General features: G+C 34.7%; 1 protein-coding gene across 1 annotated transcript in view; it reads left to right on the top strand.

The window, feature by feature from the left end:
* fras1 (Fraser extracellular matrix complex subunit 1) overlaps window positions 1-16,538 on the top strand; it is a 352,881-nt gene that overhangs the window by 90,278 nt on the left and 246,065 nt on the right. The gene's annotated exons all lie outside the window — the stretch shown is intronic.

The following is a 16,538-nucleotide window of genomic DNA, read 5'->3' as shown; positions in this document are numbered from 1 at the left end:
AATCTTTATTCAATTAAGAATTATGTATACTCTTTAGACTTTTAAATTTAAACTGTGTATTACAGCATTTTAATCATTATGCATTAAAAAGTTGGTATATTTTATAAGTTGGACAAAAGTACACAACCTACCACCTTTATCATAAATATTTCAGTAGTATTAATAATAAATGACCTTGGACAAGCTGTAAACTCAAAGTATTACCCTAGTCCACATTCTTTGTAACCATCTTTGTAAACGAAAATACTTTATTTTTTCATTGACAAAAAGTAACACCACAGCATTTCGTTCATCCGATCACGTATTCATTTCCAATCATACAAAGTAAGTCTTGAGAATCTCTGATTCACCATGCCTTTCACATGCTCATAAACTATATTAATTTAGGAACATAAACATATTATGTAAACTGTACTGTTTATTGCTGGTCTTGGTAGTTTAAAGAAAAAATACACACCAGTATTCCATTTCTCCCTAAACATTTTAAGCATCAAAGTGTTACATGTGGTTATTTCGGAAACGTGCTCCTTCTGACCATATTATTGTACTTTTATATACTTTGTGAAAAGTGATTGTTTTAACCTTTTCTGCGAATATACTCGTTATCGGAGTAAACAAAAGCATACTTTTAGAATTTGATTAATAGGAAATATAATGTGGAGTCGGGTATCTAAATAAATTAATAACGGTATAACTATATCCATGTACTGTTGCACAAACAGTAGTATAAGACTTTCCATTGATATGTTTATGGCTGTTTCAGTAGTTGTCACATGACTTGCCTTGGTGGCGTGATAGCTTAAGTGACTGATTTATAACCATGAGGTCGGGTGTTCAAACCCAGCTGTCGCCATGTGTTTTCTTTTAACAAATAAATATTTCTTTGAAAAACTAAAATAGCAAATATTATTGGCATTATATTGACATTTTTTATATTTCTAAATATCACAACATGTTCATACTGTATGTACACAGCGGTACAACAGGGTGTAGAGCACAAATCCATGTGAGCCCGAAAGCCCTACATTAATATTGTGCATTCACCTGGTGCTGCACGGTTTTCGCATCTCTCTCTCTCTCTCCCTCCCTCTAACCCTGCCTGGAGTGCTGCCTCTGCCGAATTTCACTTCACTGTCTGAGTCTCTGTGTCTACATTGTTTGTAAACAAACTGGTTTCACAGGTATTTTCAAAGTAGAACAGGGCAAGTCTTCCAATGAAAGACACACACTCCACCTTCCCCCACGGAGACATGTTTTCTTAGAAAGACAGACTCACAACGCAAAGCTGTGTCAGTCTTCTGTGTAAAAAAAATTGGTTTGAACCATGGGTGCTGTTTATACGACGCTGCTGAGTAAAGTATAGGAATTTTCCTGCTGTCAGCAGTATCGTGTATATAGTTGACCCTTACCTGAATGAAAACAGGACATAAGGAAAGGATTTCAGAAATCAAACTTTATTCCTGTGCTTACAGTCTGGGTAATTGGAGGCTTTGCTGTTATGCTTCGTATGGTGATATACAGGTTTTTCGCACGAAGCCATATTGAGCAGTATATCTCGCATTCTGAACATATGTACACAGCGATCCCCTCCCCTTGGTTCCAGTTAGTGCGTAATTACGCATCGATGAAAAACCGGAGGTTTAAAAAAAGATAATTAGCTCACTGATAGTTTTATGTGGAGGCTGTGAACATTTTCATAAGTCGTGGTCTTTAAAATGCATTTGGTTTAAAGGCTTTCTGTGTTTCCCTTCCGAAGATATGAATAAAAGAATATTCGAGCGTGGTTAAAAAAATGGCTTAAAAAGGACATAGTGAAGGCTGTGAAAACAGTCACAATGTACTTTGTACACACAGCAGGTGTTTTCGTAACTGTAGGAGGTTTCGTGAAAAAGCTACAGGCGTGCCAAAATCATTTTCGAACTTCAAGCTAACTTTACCCCAGTGTGGGCATCGCATTGTTATCTCAATCACCTGCTAATTTGTTTTACACCACGGGAAGACAGGAGAATGTGATTGTACTGCATCTGTACGGAGGTGTTTAAAATGTATAATTAAATTTTTTTAAAAAACTTGCAGCTTACTCACAGATTCTAAGATGATCACGAGGAAGTGTATTGCATGTCTAATGGTCTAACAAAAACTACAGTATGCTTAAGAGTTGTTAAACCGGGTTTTATTTTTCTGCACAGCCAGCTGGCACGAACCACACAGACACCAGCTAGCCTGCTAGAGCGCCACAATTCACACTCAACCACATCACAGATCACAGATCAGTCCCAGTGTATGAGATATTGCTGTTTGATCTTTTATCTGAGCTTTAATAGAGAGCTTATCTCTATTAATACGCTGGGCAAATGTTCCGAGGTCAAATTTTTCCAGGACTGGGGGTACCTTTAAAGCGGAGACGACGGCACCGAAAATTTTTGGCGCGCCCTCTCTTTAAAGACCTGGTCAAATACAAAGACAGTACGTACAGTTATAATTCAAACTGAATTAAAAACTACACATCCCAGTTACCATGGTGGTGCTTGTGATCATTGCATTTAATTCGTTACACTGTGGCTGTGTTGTGTGTGTTAAGCTGCTGTTGCACTGCAATTTCCCTCACGGGATCAATAAAGTATCTATCTATCTATTTAACCAATGATACAGGGCGAAAAATCAGTCACATGACTTTGGGGCTGAGTTTCGAAAGCTTAACCTGTCAGCAACAAAGCGAAATCTACACAATAGGCTACCTCAAACTGTCAGTTACACGACTGTGTATGTCGCTTAAGCCACTCCTAATTGGCATTTTAGTTATGGAGGCGGGAAGACGCCCCCCCCGCCCTCTGTCGCCATCTTTATCCGTTCCATGTCCAAATCTCAGTAGGTAGAGACACTTACAAAAAGTTCGTCCCAGCTACAGTACATATAGATTTTTGTGGTAAGAGGGAGCAAAACATCAGTATTTACTGCTAGTAATTAGTGTACGATTTATAGTTGAAATCTGAGCCTAAATATAAAGTTAAAATCTCGACAAACAAAGCAATGTAGGAAATGCGCACACAGAAATACACAAAGAAAATAAATCCTTTCTGACATCTCAAATCAGTTTTAATCAAGGTCTCCAAATTGACAAGAAAAACAGCATTTTCAGAAAGCAATTACGCTGTGTTTATGTAGAAGAAGTTATTAGATTTATGAGCAATCTAATTTCTTATTCGTTTAAAACAGAGAAATGTCAGCTGCAAAAGATCGCACCAGAGACAGCACTATCTCTGCCTGTCATAGACGTTCAGAAAAGGGTGAATTAAGTAATTTCAGGTACAATAATTCGGTGATCAATAATAACAGTTGTAGGACAAGAAACAAAAGATAGTGAAAACTTAAGCTCTTTAAGGCTAAAACTAAAATTCAGTCTACAAATTAAGGCAAATTAAAATTTAGGATGTTAAAGTGCTAAGAGGTGTAAAAAATACAAAAATGCACATGAGCAAAAGATTTTAGAAATGGAGCAGGTGTTACTTTGAAATAAGGAAACAGAAAAAAGTCATGACTAGACATAATACAGAAGAGGGATGCAGGAACACTTGCTTAGATATACAAAAAAGTCACAGAAAGGTGTATGTTATTAAAGAACATGCAAACATGAAATAGATTAAGGAATCCGAAAATTAGCACGCATAAAAAACAGCAATTCTGTCAGAGAGCCTTAATTAAATAAGTAGCAAACATTGTTTCATGGAGGGCTTCTCAGATAGTTGGGCATTCACGTAGATTGCCAGGCGAAAGGATTTTTAAGTATATTTTGTTAAAGTAAGTCAGTTTTTCGCAACACATAAAATACATTTTTCCAAGAAAGTTTAGCCTTTGTCACTAATGAAACCACTAAATAAAGACATAAATATAGAAATCTAAGGATTTTTTTATTCAATGTTGGTAGCAGGATGAACTCTCAGGTTGAGCTAAGTGTATATTTTGTCGCAGAGTTGCTGCAAGATGTTAACAGTGAATACAGGTATTTAGAAATGAGTCATTTCAATAAGAAAATTTTCAGAATAATTATAAGTCTAGCAAGATAAAGAAAGCACAGAAAATAGGCAGTGAGATTGATCAGATTAGTATGAAAAGCCATTTAGCAAAGAGGGTGTGAGAAGAGTAACATACTAGTATACTTTAAATCTTTTTTTCTGAAACAGGGAAAATCTGATCATGTTTCTCTATAACAATAATAAAAAAACTTTATTTTATATATCACCTTTAAAAGTGGCATCTCAAAGCAATACAGTAGATGTAAAAACAGTTATAAGGACCACAGAGTACAAAGTAAATACATATAAGAAAGACAAGCACTTAGAAGTTCTACCAAAATTAGAAAATGAAGCAGATACAGACACTAAGACTTCTGAAAAGAAAGGTTTTGAGGTTAGATTTAAATGTACTCAAGGTAGGTGACTCATATCACTAGGAATACAAATCCAGAGCTCTGGGGTGTAGCTAGAGAAGGTTCTGTCACCCACAGAATGTAGATGTTCTCGAGGACAGCTAGAAGACCAGAGTCAGACGGACGAAGGTGGGGAGCAGACAGATAATAAGCCAGATAGGTACTGAATGAGGGTGAGGATTTTGAAGTTGACTCGAAACCTGATAGGAAGCCAGTGCAAACACTTGAAGATGAACGTAATGCATCCCGATCAGGATTCTGGCTGTCAAATTCTGAACATATTGGAGATTGCTCAGTGAGAATTTAATTTCCCCAGTAAACAGGATGTGCATTTATTAATTCTAGAAAAAAAGCCTTTCTTGATTTCTCTAGTTCCTAGTTTCTCTAGTTTCCTTTAAAATAAACTATTAATCCACAATGCTGAGTATTACATGGCCAGTATTTACGTATGATATTTGTGATTTAAAGAAATTAACACAAGCAGCTTTTGGGGATTTAAGTGTTGGCTGAGTTATTGCAGGATATAAGACTAGAGATGTTGGTAGGAAAAAGATAATTTGGGGAAAGTTGAGGAATACACTGATAACAAGAACACTTTCTAATGGGGTTAGGCATACTTTTGACGAAGATGATGAAGTTAACAGACTACATGTTTACATAGATACTGAAATGAGGATTGTATTTTAGATTTTGTGTAGTTGTTAGCATTGAACTGTGTGTTGGATGCACATGAATTGAAGGAATGGGCAAGCATACCTGATGCTGATCCACATAGCCGGCATCTTAAGATGTTTATATTTAGAGGCAATTTGTTTAAATAACTAACTAGGTATGGAAACTGATGTGCAAGAGAGGTGGAAAGGCTGTTTCCTTAAGCCAGCACTATAAAATAATTTATCCTCAGTGAGATGCTGCCATCTCATAGTGGGTTTCTAACAGTGTGTATAGTTCCATCCACACAGTGCCTTTACTTCCATCCATTTTCTAATCTCTTTATCCAGTACAGAGGATTTGGAGCCTATCCCAGTAAGCAACGGACGCAAGGCAGAATACACCCTGGACATAGCACCAGTCCATCACAGGACAGACAGACACAAACACACACACACCAGGGCCAGTTTTCCCATAAGCCAATTAACCTACCAGTATGTTTTGGAGTGTGAGAGGGAATCATATCATACATATGGAGAAAAACCACGTAACCCAGAGAGAACATGCAAACTCTACACACACAGGATGGCAGGAATTGAACCTAGGGCCCCAGTGCTGCAAGATAGCAATGCTAACCACTTCACCACCATTAGAAATGGATGGATATCTTAGTTATCTTTCTAGTTCAGAGATTTGCATTCATAATTTAATTTTGAAAGCCACTGAGACATCAGGTACTACTGTTGTATTTATGAAAAAGAAACAAAATAAAAAACATACCAACAACTGTGCCATCCTATTCCTTAATTAATACTTTTTATTTTTATAAACAGTTTAACATTGTTAGCAAAATATTTTGAATTATATTTTACCCTATTTTTTTCTTTAATTTTGTATTTAACTTATTTTATGATAGTCACATTTAATGTATATTTGAGCAATGAAAATATATTTTTACAAGATGGGGGGGAAAGTGCAACAATTTATTACAGTGCTAAATTTAATATTATTGATTACTAATAGTTTATGCTAACACCTAACTTTCTTAATTGGATGTATTCAAAACAAGTGTAACATAACATTCAGAAATACAATCGAGAATAGTTTTGTGGTGTTTGTATAGATGAAATGTTTCTAAAATGTATAACAAAATTAAAGACGATTAAAATCTGTAATCTTTCCACTTGTAATGTTATTAGAAAGTACAACAAGGTCCTGCTTTGTCTAAGGATGGTATCAAAAAGTAGTCTAAGTGGTGAGAAAGCTGTGCTTAATGATAATTAAGGGACTTAGAAGTAAAAGAAAATGATTAACATTTACATTGTTTAATTTTAAACGCTAAGTTATGAATGCAGATGCAATTGGTGCCATTCGTACTCCACGCTATAGAAGGGCCATTGCGCAATACTGAGCTCCACGCCGCCTCCCCCTCTGACAGAGCGCAGTGGGTGTTACGCTATTTTCAGAGCCTCTGATTGGGGAAAAAAAGACCTGCTGATCAGTTTCACACAACAGGAAGAGAAAAGAATGGGATTTTTTCTCTTCGAAATGTGTGTTGTCTTTATGAAATTTGTGTATTTTAAATGTTTAATTAAGAAGTAAAAACCTTACAGCGTACACAAAGATTCTGAGCTGATCACGAGGAAGAAAAATAACCAGTTTTTTTGCACATAAAAAGTGGTTATTAACTCTCGAAACCTGTTTTTATAGGTTTTAAAGTCATGCAATGTCTAAGTTAAGCAGGAACACATCATTATATCTCATTTTTGATTTTTTAAAAAAATTAAAAATCGTTTGCCCAGCCTACTATTAATATAAGTATCGAATGGTATTAAATGCAACTTTTTATATAAATGACAGTTTTCTAAAATTTATTTTAAAATTAAAAAGATTACACTCTAATCTTTCCATGTTTGATCCCATGAGGAAATAGTATACACTCCTGCTTTAAGGATGGTATGAAAATTAAATCTAAATAGTGAGAAAGCTATGCTTAAAGTGAATTAAGGGACTTAGAATGCAAAGATAACGATTTACATTGCATTGTCAGATTGTGAATCAATAAAGGCATTTAATTAAACACGTGTTTGCGATTTTAATTAAAATGGGGGAAAATGGGGTGAGACCATGAGACATGCAATATACTTCCTCCTGATCATATTAGAATAGTTGAGTAAGCTGCAAGTTTTTTTATACATAGCATTCAGAAATACAATCGAGAATAGTTTTGTGGTGTATGCATAGATGAAACTTTTCTAAAATGTATAACAAAATTAAAGGCAATTAAAATCTGCAATTTGTAATCTTTCCACGTGTAATGTTATTAGAAAAGTATAATAAGTTCCTGCTTTGTCTAACGATGGTATCAAAAAAACCCTGTGCTTAATGATAATTAAGGGACTTAGAAGTCAAAGAAAATGATTTACGTTGTCTAATTTTAAACACTAAGTTATGAACGCAGACGCAATTGGTGCTTTACAGCCATTGTGCAATACTGAGCTCCGTGCTTCCTCCTTCCCGGTGCTACCTCCCCCTCTGACACAGCGCAGTGGGCGGCACGCTGTTTTCAGAGCCTCTGATTGGGGGAAAAAAGACCTGCTGATCTGTTCTACATACAAGGAAGACTACAGAATATTATTCTTTCTATTCGAAACGTATGTAGTTTTTATGAAATTCGTGTATTTTAAACGTTTAATTAAGGGGGGAATTCGGGAATGTGACTTATGTGAGTAAGATTATGAATGAATAGAAGCATTTTATTAAAAACGCTTTGCGTTTCTTTGGGTGCTATACCAGCTGTACCGAAAAATAAAGCGCCCTTTTTCATTCAACGAGTGTCTGAGTCACTGTGTCCGTCCTATATAATAATGCCACAATATGTCTTTTATGTGTCGCAAAAAAGTGACTTGCTTTAACAAAATATATTTACTAATCCTTTCACGTGGCAATCTACCTGAATACCCAACTATCTGAGAAGCCTTCCGTGAAACCAAAAGAACCTGAATTGAACAAGTGTTGATAATAAGAGAGAGAGAGAGAAATAATAAAGAGTCCCCGTTACCCCCATTTTGATTTAAATCGCAAACGCTTGTTTAATTAAATGTCTTTATTGATTCACAATCTGACAAACGCAACGTAAATCGTTATCTTTGTCTTCTAAGTATCTTAATAAACTTTCAGCATAGGTTTCCTGGATAAAGCGGTTAGAAAATAGGTGGATTTACACCTGTGAAAAGCGTTCCAATTTTAATGCGATGCGGAAGACATTATTCATAAAAAATGATCTTGTACGGTCTGTAAACTGAAAATGTATGAAAGAGACACGTTGCGTATTGCCTCTTTTTACACTTGGAAGAACATTCCAATGTTAATGCGACACTGAAGATATTATTAATAACTATAAATCTGAAGGGAGATCTAAAGGGATCCACACGGTACAGGTTCCTGCTACTGTAGCTATTCAGAGGGAAAGACGGTGATGTCACCGCACAGGCGAGCAGACACACCCTCTAATGTCAGGAATATGCGTTAAATATATTTAGATCTTTGAATTGATATCGTTATTGATTTCTTTGGCAATAGCTGGATTTGAACACCTAACCTCTCGCTTGTAAGTCAGTCACTTAAACCATCACGCCACTGACGTAGTCATATGACAAACAGTGAAACAGCCGTACACATATCAATAGATATGTGTATATACTACTGTTTGTGTTACAGTACATGAATGTAATTATATCGTTATTAATTTCTTTAGATACGCGATTCCATATTATATTCCCTATTAATCAAATTCTGAAAGTATGCTTTGTTTACTCTGATAACGAGCATATTTGCAGAAAAGGTTAAAACGTCACTTTTCACAAAGTATATAAACGTACAGTAATATGGTCAGAAGGAGCACATAAAAACATTTCCGAAATAACCACATGTAAGACTTTGATGCTTAGAATGTTTAGGGAGAAATGGAATGCTAGTGTGTATTTTTTCTTTAAAATACCAATACCAGCAATATACAGTTTACATAATATGTCTATGTTCCTAAATTAATATTGTTTATGACCTTCAGATGTGTTATGCTCCTCTTCTTTTTATGCTCAGCTACTAAAAATTCCCTTTAGTGGTAGAATTCCATATAAATATTCAATACTAAGCAGATTAAAATGTGCACAGTAAAGAGATTAAATGATTAAATCTTTTCACTACCGACCAATGCACCACGAGTGCCCCTGTCGGTCATTTTGGCCAACCAATCACGTACCGCGGTACGGCACGGTGGTGCACGCATAGTTGCCCGCAGTATGGGTTTGTACCGTGCATTTTGAATGGCTGCATCTGTAGTTTATTCTTATCTGTGTGAAAACAGGAAATACAGAGGGAGTTTCACGAATTAAAGAGAGGTCTGGAACATCCTGAGTCAAAAATAGCATTTAATAAGAATTTGAAGGTTGTGAAAACAGTGACAAATCACCCTGAACAAAATACAATTTAAAATACAAGCAGTTTGAAATTATTAGTTGTTATTAATAAATCATTTAACTTTGAACATGTTGTGATATTTAGAAATACCAAAATATTCAATACAGTGTCCATAATTACTATTTTAGATTTTTTAAAAGTAATGTTTATTTTTTTATGGAAAACCCATGTCCTGAGCAGGATTCAAACCCCTGCTTCCAGGATGCGAGTCACACACCAAAGCCATTATGACAACGCACTGCTCGGCAGCTAAAGTTTTAGCTGAAAAGGGCAGGCGAAATGTTTCCAAGTAATCACATGCAGACTCCATATACAGTTTGTATAACATTTATATTCCTAAGTTAATATAGTTTATGACGTTCAGAGACGTTATGCTCCTGTTATTTTTGTGCTCATCTACCAAGAGTTCAATTTAGTTTTAAAATTCCATATTAATATTCAATAATAAGTGGATTTAAACATGCCCAGTAAAGAGATTAAATGAAACACTCGTTTCACTCACAACTAATACACCACAAGTGCCACCTGTCAGTCATTTTGGCTAGCCAATCACGTACTGTGGTATTCTGCAGATAATTTGTCGCGGTACAGGGTTTTACCGCCCATTTTCAATGGCTATATCTGTAGATTCCATAGTATTTTATTGTTAGATAAAGTATTATGCCCAAGGGGCAATTTGTTAAAAAGGTAATTTGGGTTTTGGCTGAAATCAAATTTTACCACTGAGCCTCTGATTGGCATTTGATTTTCCATTACAACAGATGTAGTTAAAGGAGCATGTCAGTGCCTTCCCAAAATAGCCGCAGTGATCAAGTTAAAGACATCAATGTAATAAATGTTTATGAAGTAGGTGGAATACCATGTACTTTATTTTTTATTTTTATCTACCACTTGCTGCAATACATGTATATTTTTTTCATTATTATTCTTAAAGTAATATCGTTAATAACATTCAAAAACATTATTATACTTTGGTTATTTTTATTTTTAGCTACCAAAATTTCCATTTAACATGATTCCATATTAACATTCCCATTCCATATAAAGTGGAGTCCTACAACTTTTTTTTACAACAGTAATGTCAGCAAGTATTAATAGAAAAGGTCAAACATTATAGCTTTTTACAAAGTATATAAAGTTTATATAGTTAGGACAAAAACACCACAGTAAGTGACCTAGTTAAAGAATTTGTTACATAAAATGTTTATGATGAAGGTGGAATACTGTTATCTACTTTATTTTTTATTGTTAGTTAGCACTACCAGCTACTGTATGTACTTTAGGTCTAATACATTTATGTTAATAATTAAATAGAGTTTATAAGGTTCAGAAGCGTTATACTTCTATTGTTTTTATCTTCAGCTACCAAAAATTTCCCTTAGTTACATAATTCCATATTAATATTCCACATTAAGTTTATTTAAAGAAGCACAGTACAGAAACATTAAATGAAGCAGTAATATTACTAACATCTAACGGACCACAGCTGCCACCTATCGATCTTCTTTGGCCAGTGATTAACACGCCATGCTGTGCCGAAGCACTGCAAATGTGGTAATAAGAATTAAGTTGCATTCTTATCGGCTGCATTTGTAGTAGAGGCCCTCCCAAATTTTGTTCTTGTGACTGGCTCTTTGATTCGTTAACTTGGTACCCCAGTATTTTAGCACCTTGTTACACTCACCTCATTGACTGAGAACCTTGTGGATTACTTACATTTGCACTAATTCTAATTCTTATCTATTTCTTTTTTATTGCATCTAAACGATACATATAATTTGTGGATATAAACCCCTTCTTTTAGAAAAGTAAGGACTATTTTTTTCTTAAACAAGGATTTCTTAGTAAAAATGTAACAATTAAAAGAACTAAAATAGGAATTCACAAACTTTCCAGTAGCACTGTAACTGTTATTTTTGGATGCATGAGTTAAGGGTTGTAAATGTTGTAAATACTACTCGGATGTGTGGAAGGATAAAGAAAATGTACTTAAAATATGACAATAAGTAGGAGTAAACAAAATAAAAAATGTATGCACCTGTGACCTATGATATTAAAATGCCATCTTGTCTCTGTTTTCATTACCGCAATGCAAAAAAGATTCTTATAATAAAAGTTCTCATTTGAACCATCTATGAATATGTTATATTATCCTATCAAAAAGTTCAAGTCTTTGCTCCACAATGTAAATTATATTATTAAATACTTCAAATACATTACAGAATTCAAAGGTCATAAAATGAATTAAAAGTACAATAAAAGCTATATAATAGGTAATCTTATACAGAAACATTGTATGAGACTTTCTTAATACGATAGTGAACTGTGGCACTTAATAAATTATTGTATTTATATACGATTTCTTAAAGTACACTTTTGTATTTTTATTATTGCTATTATTATTAATTTATCTTGCAGACCTCCCTGCCAATACTCAGTCAGCAGCAACTAGAGGGAAATTACTGCATGAGTTACTTAAAAATATGACATGACAAGCAGTATCTAAATCTTTTTATTTATTGATAGAATATTATTAATAACTTGACCTCTCAACACCATATTATTTCAGTTGAGTAACTACAGTAGTCTAAGAACAATATAAACTGTCTTCAAGTGATTAGCTTTTTAAAAATCCATACTCAAGGATAAAGGATGAGGACTCATAAGGGTCTGTAAAAACCCAGCCCTTTTATAGCCTGGAATTTGCAGCATCTATCTCCATTTTTGCTAATGGTGTCTTGCTAGCATCACACTAACAAAGTGACATGCCTGTGCTTCAGGTTTGTTTCGTTGATTAAATTGAAGGTGAAAATGATCAATAATGAGCTGTTTTTCATTTTAGTCAATAATGATGATGTACTCAAGAAAATAATCCACAACGGTGATGACAAGAACTTGGATTTTTGAGTAAATTAAGACAAGACTCAGAAAATATTAATTCTCTTAATCTCCAAAGAGTAAAAGTGAATTGAAGTAAAAATGTAAAATGACAAGTAAAATTGAAGTAAAATACCTATAGATTTTACATGACTGAATTGTATGATGAAAATGTGACTAAAATTAATTTGGTTTTAGTAATCTAAAAGTAAGTGTGATTTTAGTCTGGTTTAGTTGATTAAACCAAATTAAAACTGTGTGAATAAGATGTGACTATATCTAATAGGCATTTTATCTGACTTAATTAAGTCTTAAGACTATTACTTTATCAAAAACAGATGACTGTATTAGTACTGGACATTAATGGGCAATAATGTGCAACATATGCATTGATTCAATTACAAAAGCTAACCTTCTCACTTCATAATTCAGTTTTGGTAGTTTAAGGTACCTTAGACTTTGGGTAAGTCAATCTTTTGCCGAGAACCTATTATTAAGATCTATGTTTGTATTGGAGACACTTTATGATAAGGCAGTCATATTAGAAATACAGATATAGATTTCTCAACAAGTAAAATGAGGCAAGGTTTCATTTGCTGTGTAAGATTCCATAAATGCAGAGTTATATCAAAGATCTAAATAGGAATTAGACATATACTGTACTTCATCAGGGTTTTTTTACTTTTGTGGAATTGTATCTGAAAGGAACTCATCATCCAGGGCCAGGTTTAATTTTTGTGGGCTTCGCTTCAAACAAAGCTGTGGTCCCCAATTTTAGGGAACAAATGTAAAACACATTAAAACACTCAGTTATTGACAGTCATTGACAATGTAAACAGCTGTGTATGTTTTTTATTTCCATTTTGAACATATCTGTTAAAATCCATAAATAAAATCAGTGTATAATAATATTTTGCACATTCAAACTGTAATAGTGAAGTACATTAAATGGGTTTATTTGTATTTTATAATTATATACAGTTGCAAGAAAAGGTTAGCTTAGCTTCAGTGGGTTGTCAGTTGTGGGTTACAGGTGATATTGAGCTGGCAGCACAGTATGTGATCTCCTGTCACAGCCTGAGGAACAGTGAGCTTGTTTCTGTGTTTTGTCTTGTATGTTATACAGTTGAAAGAAAAAATTGTGAACCCTTTGGAATTACCTGGATTTTTGCATTAATTTCTCATAAAAATGTGGTCTGATCTTTGACTAGGTCACAATAATAGACAAACACAATCTACTTAAATTATTATTATATTATTACACACAAACAATTATACTTCTTGTCAATATTGAACATATCATTTAAACATTGTTGTAACAGACAAATAAGTTCTGGATCCCGAGATGAAGTTAAACAGATGAGTTTTATTGCATTCAAGGAACAATAAAACTGAAGTATTGTTCAAAGTGCCGGTACAAAACTTCCAGTTTATATAGCCCTTTTCTGCCGCTTCTGACGTAGCTCATTACTATGGTAATAGCCTTTTTCTGCTGCTTCTGACGTAGCTCATTACTATGGTAATGGGGAGAGGTCACGGTGTTTGGACAGTTCACAGACTTTGGCCAAATGGTCAGTGTTAGGTTTCCTTCCTTGAGAAGGGGGACATCTGGAATCCTTATCAGTTATCCCCCTTTCCGGCCATAACTCTAAGCCTGGAATGTTTTGTGTCACAAGAAGTCCAGTCCTTGTGCAGAAAGGAATCGGTTAACCCCTTCTACACATCTTATATCTTTCTTCAACATTCACAGTCCAGGCTGGAAAAGTATGTGAACCCTTGTATTTAGTAACTGGTAGAACCTCCTTTAGCAGCAATGACCTCCACCAAATGTTTCCTGTAGTTGCTGATGAGACTTGCACAATGGTTAGGAGGAATTTTAAACCATTCCTCCTTACACAACTGTTTCAGTTCATTGATATTTCTGGGATTCCTTGCGTGAACAGCTCTCTTAAACTTCAACTTTTGTCTCAGCTGTTAAAAGAACATTGTCCCAGAAGCATTGTGGAACATCCAGGTGGCCCTTTGCAAACCTGAGACTTGCAGCAATGTTTTTTTTGGAGAGCAGTAGTTTCCTCCATGGTGTCCTTCCATTATCACCATTCTTGTTCAGTGTTTTTCTTATAGTGGACAGATGAACAGAGACATTGGCAAGTTCAAGAGATTTCTGCAGGTCCTTTGCTGTTACCCTAGGGTTCTTTTACGCCTCCTTCAGCATTGCTCATTGCGCTCTTGCCGTGATCTTTGCAAGACGCCCTCTCCTAGTGAGAGTAGCAACAGTACTGAATTTCCTCCATTTGTAGGCACTTTGTCTTACTGAACACCCAGGTCTTTAGAAATGCTTTTGTACCTTTTTCCAGGTTTATGCATCTCTACAATTCTTCTTCTAATGTCCTCTGATATTTCTTTTGTTCGGGGCACGGTTCACATGAACAACTCTTTCTTGAGAAGAGCAGACTCTGTCAGTAACCAACCATTGTGTGCCTTTTTTGTAGGGCAGGGCACCTCCAACCCACACCTTCAATCTCATCTCATTGATTGGAACACTTGACTAGCCCAGAGGTTCATTCTTTTTCCAACCTAGACTGTGAATGTTTAAAAGATGTGTTCAGATTTGACAAGAAGTACAACTGTTGTTGAAGATTTGTCAAGAAGAATTGTACAACTAACACTTGTGTGTTATTAGTTTAAGCAGATTGGTTTATATTATTGTGATGTAGCTGAAGATCAGACCACATTTTTATGAGTAATTAATACAGAAATCCAGGTAATTCCAAAGGGTTCACAAACTTTGTCTTGCAACTGTATATTCCAGTATCCCCAATAAAATACAAAATATTATTGGCTTTAATTTTTTAATTCTGTATTTAAAACTTAGTAAATGAAGATTAAAAAAAACTAAAGCCATATTATAACATATCCAGTCTTTTAGTGTGTCCATCTTTGCTGGACAAATGATTCAGCTGAATTGGAGAAGGTTGAATAGTTTGTAACGTGACATACAATGCACAGCAAAGTGAGACTATAGCAATTGTGTGAGACTTTACCGTATGTATATATAGCCATTTCTGGGCTGTACTAGAATGTAAAGCAGTTTTACTTTTTTAAAATGTATAAGGTTAATTAGAATAACAATCTTACACCACTCCAATTTGAATATGCTGATATGGCTTAGTAAATGCAATAAAAACTTTCAGAATCTTGGTGAGAAAATTATTTGCTAATGAAGTTCAGCATTTGCAGTGGAGTTGTCTAAAATTGCAATGATGTCTCTATCCAGGCTGCTTCAAAAGAGAATAATTGTTTCAACTCTTCAAAAATGTCTTTGCTTTGAAGTTTTGGAATGAAAATGTACAAGATCTCTGAGAGATTCAATTAAATTCACTTTATTTTTATATTGCGCCTTTCACAACAAGGTTGCCCCAAGGCACTGAACAAAGCATGTTTTAGGAGCACTACTGTCAGGGTCAGTATGCTAGAATTGTGCTGTTAAGATCTCAAAGAAAAAGAAACAACTATGGGGTAGAATGTTTGAACATTAAATTTGTCTTAATTAAGGAAATACCAGGCAACTATGACATATGTTGCTCTGTGACTTAAAGTCTGACATTTTACTTAAAGACTTTACAAACACAAGATATACTTCAAACATGTTTTTATAATAACTCACTAAAGGATTTCAACAATGACACAGCTATTCTCAAGTCTGTTTTTTGACTGTAGAAGCTGACTAGTGTTGTGTGAGAGTGCTAGTCCAAAACTTGATATTAAATTAATTTTTCATGTTTATTATTCCTCATTGGCCTATTTGCAATTTTACTGGGTTGACTGAACAAGTTGCATATAATGCAGTAAATGTGTATATCACCCTTTCCAGCCTTTATTTAGACATGATCACAATGCATATTCTCCTCCATTCAGTAGAAATCAGCAGCCAGTATACTTTATGGATGATTTTCTAACGTTCATTTATGGAAGGTTTTACAATATACAAGTACTACCAGATACACTTCCATTAAAGTATGTTTATGTAAGGCAGTTTAGTGTTATTCTTTTCACAATGTGCCTCATCTTCAGACTCTATGGATGGTATCAGTTACCACAAAAG

Source organism: Atractosteus spatula, chromosome 3 (assembly GCF_055471065.1).
Source record: "Atractosteus spatula isolate fAtrSpa1 chromosome 3, fAtrSpa1.hap1, whole genome shotgun sequence".
Classification (NCBI taxonomy): domain Eukaryota; kingdom Metazoa; phylum Chordata; class Actinopteri; order Semionotiformes; family Lepisosteidae; genus Atractosteus; species Atractosteus spatula.
This window is presented reverse-complemented; position numbering and strand designations above follow the sequence as displayed.